The following is a 20,854-nucleotide window of genomic DNA, read 5'->3' as shown; positions in this document are numbered from 1 at the left end:
GTTAATTTAGTCTAGGTTAGTTTATTTTTTTATTATTAACGCCTGTTAAATTCTCATAAACCATGTCAGAAAAGTGCTTTCCGTGAGTGAGAAGCAGTATTATCTCTGTGAATTACCTCCTATTCTACGCATATATTTATCTTTATGAAAGAAGTATTGACGACTAGCTTTAGATTTATGAGGGAAAAAAAAAGAACAGCGAGGTAAACCGACTCCTGGGCTTCAGATGTACTAACTCAGTTTTCAAATAATTGATCAGCAGAACAGTTCTGCTGATCAATTATTATGAAATATAACTGCTCGCCACTGGATTCTGATGAGAAAGAATAATTATAAATTCAGTCACGTACTTTTTTAATAGTACACTTATTGAGATTATACTTAATTAATTTCACCTTATAAATTGTGCCTTTATTGGAGGTAACTTATTTAGCTTCATCGCACACAGAAAAAATTGGGTGGAATCCAATTTTTTTTTATATTTATAATTTTTTTTTTACATTTCATTTTAAATTCGTTTACAAACTGTACAAGGAGTTATTTTCGTTCATTCGTAAGTATATAACGATCTCCCCTGAATGGACCTTCACATCTTTAATAAACTGACTTTAAACAGACGAAGGTCGTCCTGCCCTCTTTTAAGGCTTTGGTTGTAACATTACGCTGAACACAAAATTCTGAGTAACATGACTTTAATAAAATAACATATTCAATTATTCTTCGTAAAGTAAAGTAAGTTGCATTTTAAAAATATACGCCCTTCCCCCAACTCGCAACAAAGACAAATAGGATTCACCTAACTTGGCTGCCTCTTTCAGTTATTAATGAGTTCATTGGTGGTCGACAATGGATAATATATCCATTAGTGGAGAATTTATTCTCCAAATGCAAAACAGCACTTGAAGGATTCCGTAGATACTTGAATACGTCATAACAATTGATAGCTATATTGTGACGTCACATTGTAGAAAAACAACTAATCTTTCATTATTGAAAAGACGGTATATTTCGTAAATATTAGAGGTTATTCTTGCGTTACCAAATTGAGAAATAATAACCCGAATTCGTATTCATTGAGTAGAATTGAACAGATGCAGCTAACAAAATAGTATGCGCTCGTGGGCATCGCATTCGTAACTTCTTGGATGAATTTAATTTTCTAATGGAAATCGTAAAGCCATGTGGAGCACAAATCCTTTACTGAGAGCCTAAATAATCATTTGTTTGCTGCATTACATAACCATCCAACCATTCAAAGAACACTTCAAGATGAGAATGAAGCAAACTCACTGTTGCACTTTATAGAAGATTCTCCCGATGGCTTCCTTCTATCTTCTTATTATAGGCGAACTACTTTACCAAATGAAGTTATCGGAATACAAATCGCGAACGTGCAGCTAAAGAAATGAAAAACTTGCCTTAACCAAGCCAGATAACGATCGCTATTATCGCAAAGTATATTTTTCTTGATTTATGGAGGAAGAAAAGCCTTGAAGGACATTTGTGGACGATTTCCAGTCTCTGGTTTGGGAATATTTAAAAATATTATAAATGACCCTTTAACAGCACGCTAAGCAAAAATTTAAGGACATCGCCAAATTACTATTTCTACCACAAGGAACTTTTAAATTCGTGAGATATTTCGGAAATAATACTGAATCGGGGAAGACAGAACTAGGATTAACATTTCGATTATTTCTGTCGTTTAAATTTCATTCTTTTGTTCATTGTTGGGATATTGCAAATTTTATCATCATCTTCATTATTGAATTGTCTACTTCAGAAATGAATTGTTGTTCTGCACTGTACAATTTCGCATTGTTATCTTGATATGGTTTGAAATATAAGATATTACATTGCAATGTATATATGGTACTCCCTTATTTCATTCATTGTATTATATCGAAGAATTAATTTCATTGTTGTATATTTTACTGCTAATTCATCTTTCATTGTTGGATATTTTACTGTTAATTCATCTTTCATTGTTGGATATTTTACTGTTAATTCATCTTTCATTGTTGGATATTTTACTGTTAATTCACCTTTCATTGTTACCTTGTATTCTTTTCTCTCTCATTTTCTTGCATACTGTCTTCTCTGTACTGCTACTCCAATTCTGGAATTTCTGTATGAGCAAAATCTGAATATCTGCTTCCAGTAAAAGATGTCTTACCATTTTAGTATTCGTTCATAATCAATCCTAATTTCAGTTGGGCACATCACGGACTTCTTGCTTTCAGAATATCTGTCAAGAAAAGAAGAGACCAATTAATGTTATGACATTGTTTTACACATTATCCGATAGATGGCAGCATCAGTTATATTTACTGTTATTACATTATCTCTCCAATAGATATTTTGTAAAATTTAAGGAATGAAAAACAATAATTATAGATATTATCTTGCAATAGTTTATTATTAAAGATAATTCTCGAATATGCATTTCCAAAACCTATTGCAATAATCAAGAATACAAGAACAATCGCTCTGTGTGTCGTTTATGATTCCCTGGCATTGTCGCATATGGAAGCCAAGCAGAAAATCGACCTCTTTCCCTGGTGAATAGAACGCAAGAGGGAGATGAACCACGAAAGGATAAACTGCAGGAAGTGCGCATGAGGAGACAAAAGAAACAAAACAAAATAAATTAGTTCCATTTAGAAGGGATGTGGCGAGTTTTCACTAGTGGTCGAAGTGTGAGAGTTAAAACCGTTGTCTAATTAGAAAACACTGTAGCGACAGCGAGTTTAAATGTAGCCAAGCAGAAGCAAAATTTAATAACATTGTCAAAAGGTGGCTTTTATTAATTGGAATTACAACGAAAGTTACGATATTTGCATGTTTCTAAATTTTCTCCCCTTTTTTAAATGGCAGCGTCTCGCTGTCTGTTTTTGCTGTGTTCAATTACAAACAGAATTTGTCCTTTTTCTCGCAATTCAGAAAAGTTAAGTCTTTATGATATTCAAGTTCTAGAACTATCATCTTGAAATTAAGCCAATGGAAATGTTTTGGGACAAACAGTGCAATTATTTCTTCTTAAGTCATAATCGTTTCCTAACTATAACCAATTCTTTGATCATCTGTCTATCATTCAATTTAATAACACCTTTTCTTTCCATCTCAAGCAAGGAGATAAGCATAATTAACCGAAAACGATCTTTGCAACAACCAGAAAGACAGCTGGTGATTTAAAACATTTTACGAGAAAAAAAATTACAACAAACAAAAGAATACACGTGACTTCAGCATATTGCTGAAAACAAACGATTTCAACAATATATACATCCAACACAGAAAAGCGAATCTTTTTATCGTTTCCATGCCAACAAGCATAACCTGGTCTTCTGTATTGAGATTTCTCAGAATAAATATGACTTCAGCATATTGTTGAAAACAAACGATTTCAACAATATATGTATACATCCAACACAGAAAAGCGAAAACTTTTATCGTTTCCATGCCAACAGGCATAATCGGGTCTTCTGCATTGTTATATCAGTTTTCATAACTGTTAGGCTAGCTATTGGAATTATTCATTTATTTAATGGGGTGTTTGTGACTATCATTTCGATGCACTTAGCTGGCTACAGAGAGATTCATTTCTTATTTAAATTGTTGTTTTAAACGTAAATATTTCTATAAATGAAAAAACGAAGAAATTTATACGAAACAGGCCATGCAAACGATTATCAAAAGAAACTTTCCAGACGATTTTGTAGATGATGCTGACAATCAGCTTTGAGGAAAAAAGTTTTATAGATGATGACAGTTATTTGAAAAGCAAAATTTAAATTTAAGAGTTAACAAAGAAAAAGTTCTGGTAAAACAGAAGCCGTGCATTACAATCCATTAGATACATAAGTAGGTTGAGAGCCTTGGTGGAAGAGTTTGTAACTTAATCAAGCCTTACCACTCGTAGTCTATTCAGCGAAGCGTGAAGGAAACTGGCGTTTCAAAGAAGCAGGACTTCTAACATCAATTTTCATTTTTATCCAATTAGTGGATCAAGAACGAGCGGACTAAAACAGTTCTAATCAAATACGAAAGAAAAACAGACCTACTAACTTCTGCTTTGACGTCACTTTTCTTATGGGTTCGGCGAAGATATTAAAACCCAGAATAAATGTTTACGTTAATTTTAGAAACAAAAACACGCGAAAGAAAACATTTTTGAAGTAATTTTTCTTAATGCAAAGAGTTACATTCTCTCAAGTATTTAAAACTGGCAATTATTCTCTCCTAAGATGAGTAAAATATTAAGTATTCTCTTTAGAGCAACCGCTGTACATATTATCCCTGATATCCGACCTGTGGCATCCATTTTCTTCTGGATTTAATATCAGCCGATCAAGCCACAAGTTGACATGCGCAATTACAACGTTATGTGACGTCAAACTTCTCTTATGAAGCAAGCAATATCTGGCAGAAGACAGGTTGATGAGAATTATATTATCTACACGTGACAGGTAATTAGAGAAGTATCACCCAGCAGAAACACATGCATCATCTATTACGTGTCCGACACGCGCATCTCAAGACCTGCACGTGATATGGTTGCTATGTTTATTTCGCTTTCACGTATTCATTGGTGGTCTGTCGCATATACTCGTAAAATTGTAACCTAATACACGAAGAATACAATGATAGAAGAAATGGATTTAGAAGAAAAGAAATAAGACATTCCTTTGTTAAAACGGGAGTGTGCATTTTATTTTTGAGATATTTTCCAGATGCGATCTTTTTACTTTTGTGTACTGTAATTTGTTTTTCGTTCTCCGAAAAGAATGGCAAGAAGAAAGAGACAAATATCTGACATGAAAAGTGTGAATGAATCTAACCTTCGCCCATCTTTTTCTCGCTGTCTTGCGTACGAAAAAACAAGTCAAATCCCATCTGCTACTGAGTGGAAAATAAATGGGAATCTGGCGAAAATGTTGGGCGTTATTGTGCAAGGAAAAAAGGTGATATTTCATTGAAAATAATATTCCAAATACGGATACCAAGAAATGCTACGTTAAAAAAATCTTATTGTATTGTTGTAGTAATATTTAGATGAATAATAAACGGCCTTATATATAGGAATGAATGAAGCTGCCAGACACCAACCGACATTGCAAGAACTCAGTGACGTAAATAATTCACCAATATATTCCTGACTCAAAAAGCATGCTCAGTAAGTTTCAGAGGATGTTTTATGTATTCGATGTAATTAAGCTATGAGAGTTTCCATTGATGGAATTTAATGGGCGATGATCTGGCAACAGGCTGATGCAAAAATATTTCCATCGAGCAGTTTGTTTATGGTTCTTTACAACGTGTGGTACTTTGACTTAGCGCAGCATGGTCGAAAAATGCAGTTCTTGATGACGTAGTTTATTTCTTTGCTTCTGTACTAAGTTGAATGCGACCCATGATACAAGGGTGAAGCCGGAAGTGACGTCAAGCGAAAAGATGCCATCATTGAAAATAGCAATAAAATTCCTGTTAAAATAACATTTAGGCAAAAAAGAAATCAGACAATGATTATTGTTATAACCATAGTTAAGTAAACAATACCTTAAATAGAGCAAAAGATTTTTAAACCTAAATTACTGGATAAAAATAACCTAAAACTACCGTAAAATAAAACTAGCAGTAAAATGTTAACTGAATCATAAATAGTAAATTTTTTATTGCCTTTCCAATCATTTATATATGGATAGTAATCAAACAAAAATACAAAGTCTGGTTTGAAAAAAAAAAAAAAAGGAAGAAATAGTTTCTCAACGTAACGTTCATGCTACAGAAACTACATAAGAATATAAAAATAATCTGAATGGTTTTAAATTCTAAAAACGGCGGCTTTTGCTTGAATCTACGCCGTTACGACTCCAAGAACGAAATAGGCTAGTAGTTTAGTGGTAGATGCTAACTTCAGTTCTAAGCATAAGTTGGATTCATACTTGAATCCAACTTATTTTTTTCTTCTTAAGGAGAATTATGTTTTAGTTCAGAGGACACCGTAAAATGTTTCACTTGCGAGAATTTGGCCTACGTTCAGGCTGTCGTCCATCAAATTTTACAGTCACAATTTTTCATTCATCGAGATTACGCAACAATGTTCTGTACTGCAGATCACACAAGTAACGCTACTGCGCATGTCTCACTATTCTCTGTATGAAATGCAATTAAATACTACGCCTAACGGTGAATTAATCTTACAATTGGTATTTAACATCTAAAGACATCCGTTTACAACATTTCGGCGTTGCTACTAACAGAAACCATTTGAAAGACGTTTGTTTACTTAACTGGGCAGGAAAAGGGGAGCTGATTCAGTGCGCGAGGTGTTACTTCGTGCTCACAGCATGCAACACTAAATTGACGTACGAGAAGATCCATTAGTCGTCCTTTAAGAAAAGGAATTTTCAACATCAGGTAAGCCACTGGAATGAAGCTAAAAGCCTTAATGACATTTTAATGGGGTAGCTAATTATGCTAATTAGGTGTAAAGTTAATTATACGAGTTCATTTAGGAGTTGGAGCTCCGTAATGAAAATAAATTAATTGGATCGGTCTTTGAGCGAGCGAACTGCTGCGGTCGGATCATAAACCTTAGGAAGAGCATTAAGAAGATAGTCTGGAGTGAGGCAGCATTCAAATCGCACGAACAATTGTAGAGTGACGATGTACAACGGTGCTTATAAGTGCACGTGAAGATATCCATACTTTGCTTAAGGAAAAGTGTGTACATTTTGATGACCTACAATTCCTTAATCGATGGGGCTGTCAAAGACCAGTAGGTCCGTACTACCAGCTCGACCTCCACTTAACTCCCTTACTTCGTTTGAATGGTTGTTTTCGATACCCAAACCTAATTGTGCGTTGTGATTCTGAGCGACTGCCGCAAATAAATCGACGAACTCAGTACTGAGCTAAAAGTGTCCCGAGTATGCAGCATTTATTAATTCAACTTATATCGATATTCTCATTACTATCGTTCATTCGATGCAATATGCAGAAGGAAAAAAAAAAGGTAATTGTCAATATTTCTCGGTTTTATATGCGTAGACATGGCACGTAGTCGAAGCAACGTTTATGTGATACGCAGATTACTTCGCCCCCTCCCTCATGGGCGATCGGTGTTCACACAAGATATTAAGGCTGTTAAAAGGGGTCACCTTAAGCTAATTGTTTTCTTCCGGACGTTAACTAAGATTATGTTCTAAGATTTCGTTCTATAATTCGGTATTATAGAAATACCAGGCCTGTGTAGCTCAGTGGAAGTGGCGCTTGCATCTTCTGCGCTTGGCCGCACGAAGATAGATTTATAAGTTCGACTCCGCCTGGAGCCTTTCTTCGACCGGTTCCCGAGTTGGTCGATCTCTAGCACGGGCAAGCAGGTTTTTTCTCCCTTAAACTCGGGTTTTTCATCCCGTAAGCTTAAGAAAATCGACCATAGTACCCACATTATTTCAGACAGTAACATATCCTGTTAAGGTTAGATACCAAGAGATGGTAGCACTTGTTTGGTCGTCTCTTCATCAGTAGCCGCCTATAATTACTGATAGACAAGGGTTATCTGATTGGCTACCGGTGGAGATTGAACTTCTCACTCAGTCTCCAAAAGCTAGATAGGGTATAAAGGCCTAGCCTACTCCCTATAAGGGAATAAAAGCCATAAGCTGATTTTTATTTTTTTATTACATGTACTGTGGCATATTTGAAGTGCATCTTTTATGACATTTGCATCCAAGGAATGGTTGAAGCCTATTCAAAATCAACAGCGAAGGATTAGATAAACGAAGATCCACTTGTATAAACTAAAACACGGAACTTTTACAAGCTACTTCAGGGTCCTAGGAAGAACAAGGCGATGGTTTCACAGCAAAAGATAAATAAACCATCTTCCACACAAAGACAGTCACAAACATCCACGCTAAAACAGAATTCGAACCCACGGGTTATTTATCGGAGATTGGAGGCGCCATCTATTGAGCCAGTAGGTTAAGCATAACAGCAACAGTTCCTGATGTAGCCTTTGGTAACAATTGAAAATCCTTGGGATTTTTAATTGTTACCAAAGGATGAGGATAGCAGTGATGTGTTTATTCCAATTAAATTGCAATGAGAAAAGAAAGAGACTATGTTCGAGTTGGAAATGAAAGGGATTAGATATTCTAATCGTGGTTATTACAGCGAGGTTTGCTTGTTCTCCATTTGAAGAATCATAAATACGGAATACCCTGAAATTCGACAGATAAACAACACAAAACTGGGATGATGAAGGCGCATCGTATATTCGCAGTCTCCCTTCTGACTGTGAAGTTCATCAAACCTCGTGAAATTCCTGCACACCCTAAGAATTTCAGCTTGGATAAAATTTCTTATTTTCAAAAACTCTTCTCTGAAATCGTAAACATACCTTCGTTATTCGTAGCCTGCACACGAGGAGATTTAATACCGCTGGAACCAGGGAACGTCAATCGTCACGTGCTCAACACTTTACTTGCCGATGTGGTTTTCCGTCTTCCCTCAGCTCATTAGATCAGCGTGAGAAGGGAAGACCGCACGTCTCTTTGGAGACGAGCGGAAGGCCTTTATAACAACAGTGGCAGTCCTACGCTCGTGCCGTTTTGATGCGAAAACACGGGAGGGGGGGGGGTGTTAGAGGGAGAAGTCTCTGGAGAGATCGGAAGTGATGAGAGTTCTACAACACTTAAAGTTTAATAAATCCAACCGTAGAACGGTCATTGCAGCCGAATTGGGGGTGTCGGAGCAAAAACTTATGTGCGAAGTGCCGCTGATCTCCTCATTGCAACAAGTTACGCTGTGCCAACTCTCAAAAACCGCTACAAAATGGGAACGGACTTTTTATTCTTATTAAAGTGTTGTTAAAGAAGTACAAAACACTTCATGTAAATTTTTTTTCAATGAAAAATAAACCGACTGTTTTCATTGTTGGATGCAGAAGATATTCAACAATGAATGAAATAATTTCCCACTCGTTTACTGTATTTTACTCAGTTTGCATTCAACAATCCAAACTGCACTTTCTTATAACGGAGTGGAAGAATCAAATTTCATTTTAACTACGATAATACTGCACCCTAGTGGACTACAGGCTAAATTCTTATATCGATGTAGTTTCAGTGATGCAAATCAATGAAATAATCTTCACATTTTCCAACTGGGTTTCACATTAACGTATGTGCCATCAACAAGCATGTAGATGGTGATAATTCTTTCTTTCAGAGTGGTAGTATTTCTTCTGTCTACCAGATGGCAGTACGTGTCTTTTTATTTATTTTTATTTTATTTTTTTAACATTCTCTCTTGCTGTTGGCGGCTTTCCAACAGCAAGAGAAATCGTGGAGAAATTAAAGTTTCTTTCAGAGAATAATTATTTCTTAGAATAAAAGTGAAAAAGCATGGTTTTTATCTAGGTAAGTTATTAAAAGCGATATGCACGAAAATTAAACTGCAACTGCAAAAAAAAAGTAAGAAAGAAACTCAACACGCTTACCTGTAATATTAACAAGAGTATACATTTAATGTTAAATTATTTAAAGGCATTATAATATCTTTAAATATTTTTAAACAGATCAGCAGACTTATTTTTTTTAATCTCCATAACACGGAGCAAATCCCAAAGAAACTCGGTTTTGAAGCAAAAACATAAAACTCGATCTCATTTAGCAGTAAACAACAACAAAAAATCACTTAAATGAGTTACGATTTTAAAATTTTTTGACCATTTTGATGTATTAAAATAGGACGAAGACCTCATCTAAATTGTAGGTGGGGAAAAAATCACTTTAAAAACGAATCAGTCTTTATGTACACCAAATCCGTTGTAATTTATTCAGATAATGTTTAATATAAGAACAAGGGAAGCTGGCTGCTGCTGAATATGCAACTGAACATACCTCTTTACATGATCAGAGAATCTGAGCTTGAAGACTAGAATTGAAATCAGGTGCACTGAAATCAGCCACACGAGGAAGACAGTATACATTCTACAGGAGCATTTATTCTTCTACAATGGGAATCTATTACTTCCGTGGATGAGTTTTCTATATTAAAAAAAAAGTATAATTGTTACTGAACTGTATTAAAAACAGACTGAATTGGGTTGTTTTCTTTTTTTCGGTTATTACGACAGAAGCAAATAAGTCAACTAACCAGGGTTATTGTTTGTTAGTTGACGTAATAAAAACATGGCTACCTCTGTAGTAACAGATCGCCAAACTGACGTTTGGCTGAAAATTCCTTATAAAATTCCTTCAGATCATAAATGGCAAAAAAAAGGGACAATATAGCCACAGCGTATTTAAATTATGTTTTCAACTTAAATTATGGTATTAAAAATAATTAATCATGATAAATTTAGTTTAATCCTTTATCCAAGTGTAAGCAAACAACGTTTGCACCTGAAGTATCTTCAGGACTGAGGCAACTCGTGGTAAAGGTGGACCAAGCTCTCATCACTCAGTATCTCCCATAATGCAAAGCACATCTCCTTGCAGACATGTATAATACTATGCATTAAGGGAAGAGTCACTACCCAGATCGGTTTCGACCTTTATTGAGGTCTCGTCAGTGGGAGCCTCAGTCCTGAAGATACTTCAGGCACAAAGTTTGTTTGCTTACACTTAGATAAAGGATTAAACTAAATTTATTATAGTCTAACCAAGTGGGGAAAAACTCCCAACATAATTAAACATGGTTAATTGAAATATGCTGTTAAAATTGGACAAAAATCAAATATACCTTTAAATATTTCATCATTATCATCAAATTCCTGCCATGTACCCTCAAGGGGTGTACAGGATATGATAGTACTACATGAAAAATTTACATCATTACTAACTTCCTATCTACAATTTTCCTCCAAATCAGTTTGTTACTTGTCAAGACTCCAACATTATCAGATGTTATATTTCTATCGTCTAAGGCACTTTGTACCGTATCAATCCACCTATATCTTGGTCTTCCTCTGGGTCGTTTTGCTGCCAACCTGGCAGAGAACACTTGTTTTGCTAATCTTTCTTTGCCCATTCTGTCTAAGTGACCATACCACCTGAGATTAGCTCTGCTAACGCATTCCTGGATGCTGACAATGTCAAATTCTTTTCTAATATCCTCATTTTTAATATGATATTGCCATTCATGCCTTATCTGTTAGTGCCCCTAATCTTTCTCAGGACTCTCATATCTGCGGTCTCTAGTCTTTGGTCAAGTGTTTTACTTCTGACCCAGCTCTCAGATCCATAAGTTAAAACTGGTTTGAACACTGTCTTGTATACAGCTAATTTAGTGTTCCGACTAATTTCTCTCTTATTCCACATGAATTTATTCAATTGACTTCCCACCATACCAGATTTGTTGATTCTGTTGTCTATTTCTATATTTAATTAACCATCTTCAGTAAAAATCGTGCCTAAGTAGCTGAAATGTTTTACTTGTTCCACAGGTTCTCCATTCACAACACAGTTGACATTTTCAATGATTCTGCCTATTTTCGTTATCTTTGTCTTTTTATTGCTGACCTTCATACCATATCTATTACAACAGCTATTCAATTTAGTCAGAGAATCTTGCAGATTCTCTGACTATATATTCTCTGACTCAAATATTTTAGTTATATATCTAAATATTATACATTGAGTCAAAATACTCTTTCTAAAAATAAATGTTTCATTAAATAAATTATTTACTGAAAAGGCTTATGGAAGGCTCGAACCAAAAGCATCAAACATTACAACTATATGATGTAAATAGGACATTCCATATCGGTATATGTAGGATGTAATTCAGTACTTCGAACTGAAGGATTTACAAGATGGTGGCATATACCGCCAAACAGGACAATCGGCCATAAGAACACACGCAATTTACGGACATAGAAGATTACGGGAATAAGGATTAACCATCCTATTCTGGTTTCGAAAGCTTGTATGGCAGAGTGGGTCTACGCGTAAGCGTAAAACTGGAAGAAAAGAAAGAAGAGGATTTTTTTTTTTAATGAGAAAATTTTAATAATAAAAATCATCACATTTTTTGTAAGGATGAAACAAAACACGAGTCCTGTCTCTAAAGAAAAGCACAAAGAGGATTATTTAAGACTTTTTATCGCCTTTTAGCTCGCTTGGAAGCATTTATAAGAATGCAGGATTTTACGTGAAGATTTTTCACTCTCCGAAAATCGTTTTCGTTCCATCCTCACGGATTTGGAGTGGTGAGCCGAGTGGATGCTTAATGTTATCAGAAAAGCATCAGACAGGCGATTTTCTTAGATGGAAAAAGTCTCTTTCTAGGACTTCGTTTAGCTTAAAACAATTGGTGAATTGTTGACTCACGTTTGTAGGACGGACTCGAACTATTAAGGGCTCATCATTGCGTCAAAGACGGCTCAACCGACATCCTCTTTATGTGTTTTCTCTATCGCTTGACAACTCATCGCTCCATTGACAAGATTAAATTGTAAGAAGCGGTTCGGCGTATTACAGGATTTCGTGAAACGAGCTTCGATAGGTTTGACTTCTTTCCAAGTACTTTTTTCGTTCACTCGATAAGCTCTTGCAGACGTACATGATGTGGTTTGTTTGCATACGAAATAGTCGATACTCCCAAAGCATGATAGAATATTTTTATCAACAATAGAGTATTTTTGCAACAATGAAAATGGATGTTACTGTCATTAAGAGAAACATAAGTGCTAATAAATGTGAATACAGTTGAAATCTACATGATTGCGGATTAAAATATTAGATGTTATTAATATTTATATAAATTATCGTAATACATTAACGCGCAATCATGTAGATTTCAACTGTATTCACATTTATTAAAACTTATGTTTCTCTTAATGACTGTAACATCCATTTTCATTGTTGCAAAAATACTCTCTTTTCATTGGCTCTCTAGAATCAACTGCCTGCGAGCTTCTCTATTTTAACCAATTGTTTCGTTATCATTTTTATAAAAAAATTATCAACCACAGAGAAGAAGTCGCAAAACCTGTAACATAATAGTGATATGGGTACAAGTTTCTTACGAGTGTGATAGGCTTGAAGAAGCAATAGAAAATGACTTAATTCTGGAGCACAGTTGGGTACATACATCTGGATCAGGAGAATTATTGATATACAAATTGTTTATTTTTTATTAATGTAGAGTAAAAGATACTACCAGCGTTATATTAGAATGTTTGCATTCCTTCTCGGTACGTGCTCTTTCTCTTGATCGGTGTAGGTTTCGAAAGTATATTACAAAAATCCAAACTAATATTTTTCTCGAGAACCAATCGTGTGTGGTGTTCCAAAAATATCATCCACGCTTTCGCCTTAAAAGCCTGTTTAATGAAGTGATTCATTCATAATGTAACATAAAACGAAAACATACTCATTAAATATAAGTTTAGGTTTTTACGCATAAATATTTTTACGTTCATTTAATTCGTAGATGCTCTTATTGGCACAGTTTCCGAAAGTGTGACAACCCACATTCTAACTTATGAGGTAAGCCAGTTACAAGAATATCTTTTCTTTTGTTATTCCTATTTTTGGGATGGTTCCTATCAATCATTACTTGATTTATTAAAAAGGATTTTGGAGTAATTCAACAAACAATTTAAAAATCCTGAACAATCAGCTGACGTCAACTAATGAAGCGTTTATATCATTATAATTATCTAACAATGACAAACATCAATATTTTTGTTGTCATTATCTTTCCATGATCACGTGATGTTATTTAATGAAAGGATATATTTAACATACATTCGACATTGGCGTGTCATCTTTAATCTCTGTATGCACTTCGTTTTCATATATATTCAATGAAATTATAAACTTAACGAATAGTCGACAATGATGCGTTCTCAATAATTAAAATATCTGCAGAGGTAAACTGTATGACGTAATAATTGTACTCTTTGTAGCTTTATGTTAATTATATATACCAATGCGAAGATCAGGATTTCATAAAGGTTAGAGAGTAAGTAGTGCACGCGAGTAGAACGGCATGAGAGGGATAACGCCGATAGTCTCAGCAAGCGCTGGATTACACGATGGCCTATTCAGTACTATGAAAACCTCGTCTTTAACTGTTGCGTCCATAAGATGAACACGAACTGCAATTTATTTAATCACTCTAACTACCACTTCGTCTAATAATTAACTGAAAATCTACAAATCCTTCAGAGCATCATTTCCCATTAAGTTCAATATCAGTGAGAGGATACGTAACTCTAAAAGATCGAAATCAGTTGCTTAGCAACAATATAAACAAACAGCTGTATTCTGTCAATGTCCATATCTGGAAGTTTTCCCATTTTTCGTAACGTAATGTATGAGTTAGGTGCAAGCCAGTTGGTATGGATTTCAAGTATAATTCGATTCTGTTCGTTATATAATCTAAGTTACTCTCCCAAGTATCATGCTCTATTTCTAAAATTCATTTAAAAGAACATTTGAAACCTCGGAGATTCTCATACCTATCGAAAGTTTCATGCCCTTTCGTCCGTATCACGAGCAGTCGGCGTTCTATTTGGCTTCCAGAACCAGCTGCCACTCACTTCTTGAAAAACTTCGTGAGAAGTTCGAGTGGGTCTGCCTTCCTGACTTCGCAGAATACTGCTCGACACCTGCCATTCCTGTTAGCATGGTCTTTTATCCTAGAAGTGGTGTTTGCGCACGCGCGAACACAAACACTAACAATGAAAAAAAGACAACTGGAGTTCGATATTAGTGTAAGATAACCATTCGACTACTTACTAAGATTATGGTATATAAGATTATGTTTATATACACGCAGTTTATACAGTGAATGATGATTTCTTATAGTTCTTAATATGTAGAGAGAGGTCAACGTGACCTAGTGGAGTTCAATGCCGAGTTTTACCCGTTACAGTGTCGGCAGTTTCGATTTCAGTTTTAATAATTCTAATTAATTGCCTTTCTGATTGCCCTCATACGAACGAGAGCAGTTGATACTAGAGGACTAAGCTCTATTTACTGTCTCTTACACACGCACACACACACACACAATGGTTGTCATGGTTACGCCAGGTGGTGTTCTATACGCACGTGGCGTGCTACCACGTCACCACTACGTGCCCATGTGGGTCAACCGTGTGTATGTGTGGTACAGGTAGACGGCAAGTTGGTCGTGTGCGTTCCCCACAGAGTAATAATTGTGGCGATTTTAAGTGAAATGCCGCGGATTTAGCGACTTAAAAGGATACCTTATGGTCCAATGGAAACTCCAGACGATAGCCAGCAGTGGTCTCGGCCTTCCAGCAGGTATGGCTTTAATTCCAGACGTGACTCGCATTTAAATGATTCCATATACCATGGCAACGTATTAACATTAATTAGTTTCAATCCTATTGTTAGCCAATGCAACGAGCAATTAACTCAATTAGTGGAGCGACAGTGATACATTATGCGTTGCTCATGTGCAGATGTTTCGCTAATTATACAAGCAACTTGAAATATTCAACTAAAATTTTAATAATTGTGATTTAGAAAAACAGCAATTTTGTTGGAAGAATGAATTTAATTAATCTTCTAGGTTTCCATGGCTCAATTTCAAACATTCCGCTCGGATATTTAATACAACTTAATACAGAAGAGTCGCGAAACGGGTTGGAATGAGGTAATCCGTCTTTATCTTTGATACTATTTCATAAGAATAAATATCAGTTGTTTCCCATCATTTTAGTGAGCGATATACGGGAAACAATTGCATAAAGATGACCTTAATGTCCAGAAAAATCAACTCCTTCTTAAAGGCTATTTTCTGTAAGTACCAAAGAACTTTTGGTTCCATGTTGACTGGTTTTTCGCTAACACGATTTTTCTGTAAAATACAAATTAGGACGTACTGATTTTTATTTTTCCGAAAGATATTTTAAAGGTAATTTACGTGCTCTTAAAAATCTTCCGATCATACAGAAATTCGTGAATTTCTTTATCAGTCAAGTAAGAGCTTCAGAGTTTTCTGGAATTATTGATTGAACTAAAACGCCATGACGTCATCGCTCAATGTCTCGAAGGTGAAAGTAGTTGTATGTGATCATGACCGGGATACTGTAAATGCATTTGAAGTATTTTTTTCATTCTAGTTTTTAATTATTCGTGATCATCCATTCCCCCTCAGGCATCATTAACTTTTTTTATGCAGTATATTCTAATATCATCACAGAAAATAACATCTTATATTTTTAATTAAGTAACTACACTGCTAATTCTGTAAAGTGGAAGCGAAGTGCTCACTTGAGCAGCAAACTCACCACCGAAGACTTATTTGTATTGTCGAGCGATGTGTACTCAAATCGCTACCTGCTGATGTTGGATTTTCGTGTTTACATTGGGAATCAGTCGAATTTGCTTAATTTGTAAGGATTTTACTTAGCTGAAGATATTAACTTGTTTTACACTTCCCGTCTGATAAATAAATTTTCATTTTAAATTGACTAAATATGGCGACAAACAGGATGCTCAATCTCAAGTTGTTTAACAACTTTAAGATACGAATCTTTTCTGAGATATTCGCTCATAGCAAGTGAAGATTGATTGGTATTCAATATTTGGTTATCGTTCTTTTATATATTTTCATTCATTTTCCTTAAAGTTGGAACTGTTTTAACGTACATTGGTAACGTATTGAGCTAGACGTTCACAATGTGAATTTCCATATATAATGAATTGCTTAAATTTACATTAAAAATACATTATGAATAATTGTATTGTAAATATCAATAAATAATGAAACAAACTGGGTTAAATATGTATGTTCGAAATCAACAAGATCAATGTTATGCGTTTAATTGAGTAAAAGAAGCACCAAACATGGGTCCAAACTTTGCGCTCCAAAAACATAACCTTGGTGAATAGAATATAAATCTAGGTTTTTTTTTCAGCTATCTCTGAGATAAACAACCCTGCATTCCAGAAAATATAAGCTACGTTCTAAGAAACATCGCGAGCAAACATGTTTATTCCTCTATCTGTAGGTTCTGTTATTGCGAAGTTCAGAGAAGGTGTAAAGATCAAAGATGAATGGATGTTGCCGATAGCTTCCTTTCAATCTCTTTTTTTTTCACTTGAGATTTTTGTGTTTATAGAAAGCTGCTTACGGTTACAATGTGGTCTATTTGTTTTTCCTCTTGGATAATTTAAATGGAAATGTTTTTATACGGATGTTCGATGACAGACTTCAAAACCGAAGCAGCTTTTGTTATTCAAACTAGCGGTGTAATGTGGAAAAAAATTGGCCGGAAAATCAACAAAAAAAGCTAATCTTAAGGAGTATGCGTAGTAACGCATTGACATTTTTTCTTTCGGAGTTTTATATTATACGAACACAACATCAGAATCCAATCTATATCATTTCTTTAAATTTACACTCCGATCTGCTCATTTTATATTTGTTTACTTACAGCGCAGGAAGAAATTTACTGTCCCCTGGTGGCTTCGCGGAGGATTTTATTCGCCAACAAAAACTTGACTACCACGTAAGTAAAATTAATTTTTCGGTTGTATCTGGAAAACTGATTGCACCTTCAAGTATGCAAGTAAACAAATGTTTAAAAGAAATGCAATCTAGTTAAGTGCTACGAATTATGAAATTGTGTTTTCTCCGAATAAATTCAGAATTAATAAACATTTTCCTCTTTAGGCATCCATCTTAAAAAGTGCAAATCTTTTTAGGATGGATGCAACTTACGACTTTATGTCACTTACATTATTATTTTAAAATCTTATACTTTTTTCATAATAACTGTCATAATTTATCTTCCAATTTGTTTAAAGCAACCGTGTTTATTATCTTCTCAACTGCTGCAGCATTTAAAATGAGTTCTGAACCACAAAAGCTTTAAAAATTCATTGCTTTCTCTGCCTCGAACATTCCACATTTCAGTCCTTTCTTGTTCAACAACACACACAAAAAAAGGGGTTGATAAACTTCAATCTAAAAATACTCACTTCCTCGTCGCCTACCATTTCACCGAACTCTAACAGGAAGACACGAAGCGAAAGTCAAATGCGCCATTACAATTCAAGCACAGCCCAGAAAAGTAATTTGCGATCTCCAGTACGACCCATTAAGAGAATGTTACTGGCTCTTGGAAGTGCGAGTAATTTAATCCCACAGCGGTGTAGAACTGCTCGTCTGAAAGGGATGATGAAGACATCAAACCGCCCGTTGAACGCGCTTGTTTAATGTTCTGAATCTTTGGCCTCCAGCTCGCGCAATTTCTAGTGTTGTCGGTTATGTACATGGCCGTTAAAACGTGTCTTGGATGGAGTATCTCCTGAAAGCTTATATCGAGAACAAGGCCATCAATATTTTATTCAAAAATATTCTGCTACTCTTTCTTCGATGTTCTCTAGCTGCATGAAGATTAATTGAAGAAACAATATAAGGATCGTGAAACCTAAGATGTGTCACATACAGGGAATGTCCCACTTCGGGTGATTTTTCTTTTAAAGTCCAAACATAATCACGGTCAAATCGCTATGATTTTTTGATGAATGGACATTTTTGTTTTCAGCTGAAATAAACAGTTTCATGCCACCAACAAATATGCCTTCAGAGCAAACCATCATACTTTTTTTTTAACCAAATGTTAGCTACGTTTGTAAATCTATGAATTACTTTGTTTCCAATCAATCAGAGAAAAAATTTTCACTTCTTATTCTGCTCTCGTGATGTATCGTATGGAATCAGTCTGGTTGTCGTGTCCGTTCTCCAGCCAATAGGCTGCAAATTCGATTCCAGCCACGAGCATGGGTGTTTGTGATCGTCTCATTCATACATAGGAGTAAACCAAAATATCCCTATATGGGAGAGGCGTTCACCCAGTAGTACTGGTTGAATATCATCTTATGGGTAGCACCAATGCGATTTTATGGTTACCTGTTGTGCGTGATACTCTCAATGAAGGTTGCCTTTAGAGTATGATAAAGACGTCATGTAGTCATCTGCCAATGACATCGTTTGTAAGGACCAACGGAGTAAGTGGGTAAAAGCATTGGGGAAAATAATATTCTCTTTGAAATGAAACTGCTGAAGTGGTTTGCAAACAGACGTGGAAAAGATAAATGATTTGTAAGAAGAGAAAGCATTCTATGATCAAGGTGTCGTTCATGACACTCCACCATCAGCAAAGTTGTCAATCAAAAGCGATCTTGAGTGACTCCGTTTTTTTTTCTCTCTCCCTCGGCGAGCTGTTTACCTAGCCATAAATGTCTCTCCGAAAAATTGAAACAATTATTTCAAGAATGAATAATGAAAATTTATTCATCCACACTCATAAGGTGCAACGGATCTAATGTATGGTTAAATATACATTAGATTCGCTGCAGCTAATGAATTATATTGCAGGCGATGTGTAAACTTTTGAAGTCGTATTCACTCACCGAAATACCATACACCTAAGCAGCGAGAGCAATGAATTTTCTCCAGAAGCATTCTGGAGAAAATCTGATGCTTAAAACTTACAAGCGAACTTCATTGTACATTTCATCTTTGGAGACTGCGATGAAATCCAGAGAATTCTCTCGTAAATAAAGTATTTCACAGTAGTTAAATAGATTACATGGTGGCATCCATGAGGTAAGACAGAATCCATGGATCAGTGCATACGCTACCTCGCGCGCCTTCTCTTCCGAAAGATAACGACACACTTATTTATCGATGCCATTTTACCATATGATAATTAAATATTAATAAACAATAATATAAGTTAGTCCTGGGAAAATTAAATCCTGTGGACCTCCCTCTATAGAAAAAAAAATCTTACGCACACCACTAATTAATGTCAATCGAAGTACATTCGAGTCAAATGTATGCCAAGAGTAAGACAGGAACTAAACTTCAAGATGGGCAGAAATATGATTCTCTCCAGATCCCAAGCAAACATGATTGAGGTCCCTACTGGAATAACAGCCATCAATCGCCCGTGAAGATAATAAAATTGGTGTAATAGTAACTGAAGCTCTTTACCGAATTCACCTTTCCACATCGACATCAGTCCATTTTCAAACTTATCGAATCAACTGTCTTGTCAAGCACGTCCAAGTCTTCCCTTATACAATAGAGGAGCCACTGCTAATGAATTTCAGTTGGTATGAATTCTGGAAGAACAGGCGTCTATCAACACATCTTTGTTCATCTGGGATGGTCAGAGTTGTCCATCATTCCCTCACCGTCTAGAAAAAAATATATGAAAATCGCATTAAAATTCATCTTCATTTGCATATTCTGAAATATTCATATTGAAATATCTCAATAGAAAAATGTTGGTAAAGATGTGTGGAGTTACCTTCTTAAATTGTCAAATTCATACTAATATTCATTTTAACAATAAAAATAACGAAGGTGCTATAAAACGAAATAATTTATATTAACATCTGTCTTTATTTAAATAAAGTACTATAGGTATGGAACTTGTGAGTTCATTATGTTTATAAGCATGGAAAATGTAATGGTACTGATCAAATGGTGTTTCTCTCTGAAAAATAAATATTGTGTGCTCAAGTACCACTCGCTATCACCTCTTCGTTTCCCTGAATTTTACATTATTCATAAAATTTTAATTCCATCCAGGGAATTTCTCTTGTGACACTTTAATTCACAATATACGTTAAGTGAATCTCTTTGCACATTTATAACCTGCACTCTACATGGAAATTTATAGCAATGTTCCGAAGTTATCTAGTCTTTTTCCCTTTTAAATCTTCCTTGAGCTAATTTGCAATACAAATTGTCATTTTATCATAAAGTTGGCTTCGATTACAATCTTTCTCTGCAGCGTCCACTGTTCGCTTCAAAGGAGAACATCTAATTTTATTTTGCT

At 35.2% G+C, this 20,854-nt stretch overlaps 2 protein-coding genes across 5 annotated transcripts in view; one reads left to right on the top strand and one right to left on the bottom strand.

Moving 5' to 3' along the window:
* LOC150102784 (protein king tubby 1-like) overlaps positions 1-2,200 on the bottom strand; it is a 393,182-nt gene extending 390,982 nt beyond the window's left edge. Inside the window, exon 1 of one of the 2 annotated variants that reach the window (XM_090398898.1) lies at positions 2,177-2,200. The gene's annotated coding sequence lies outside the window, so the exon portion shown is untranslated. The remainder of the gene's footprint in view (positions 1-2,176) is intronic. The other variant, XM_090398894.1, reaches the window with a different exon arrangement.
* Positions 1-20,854, top strand: part of LOC150102783 (tubby-related protein 3-like) — a 514,140-nt gene that overhangs the window by 420,783 nt on the left and 72,503 nt on the right. For all 3 annotated transcript variants that reach the window (XM_090398901.1, XM_090398899.1, XM_090398900.1), the window contains one exon: positions 17,434-17,506. The gene's annotated coding sequence lies outside the window, so the exon portion shown is untranslated. The remainder of the gene's footprint in view (positions 1-17,433; positions 17,507-20,854) is intronic.

Source organism: Typopeltis vanoorti, chromosome 10 (genome assembly GCF_054136105.1).
Source record: "Typopeltis vanoorti isolate ZY-2024b chromosome 10, IOZ_Tvanoo_1.0, whole genome shotgun sequence".
Taxonomy (NCBI): domain Eukaryota; kingdom Metazoa; phylum Arthropoda; class Arachnida; order Uropygi; family Thelyphonidae; genus Typopeltis; species Typopeltis vanoorti.
The sequence above is the reverse complement of the archived record's forward strand: the minus strand, read 5'-3'. Positions and strand labels throughout refer to the sequence as shown.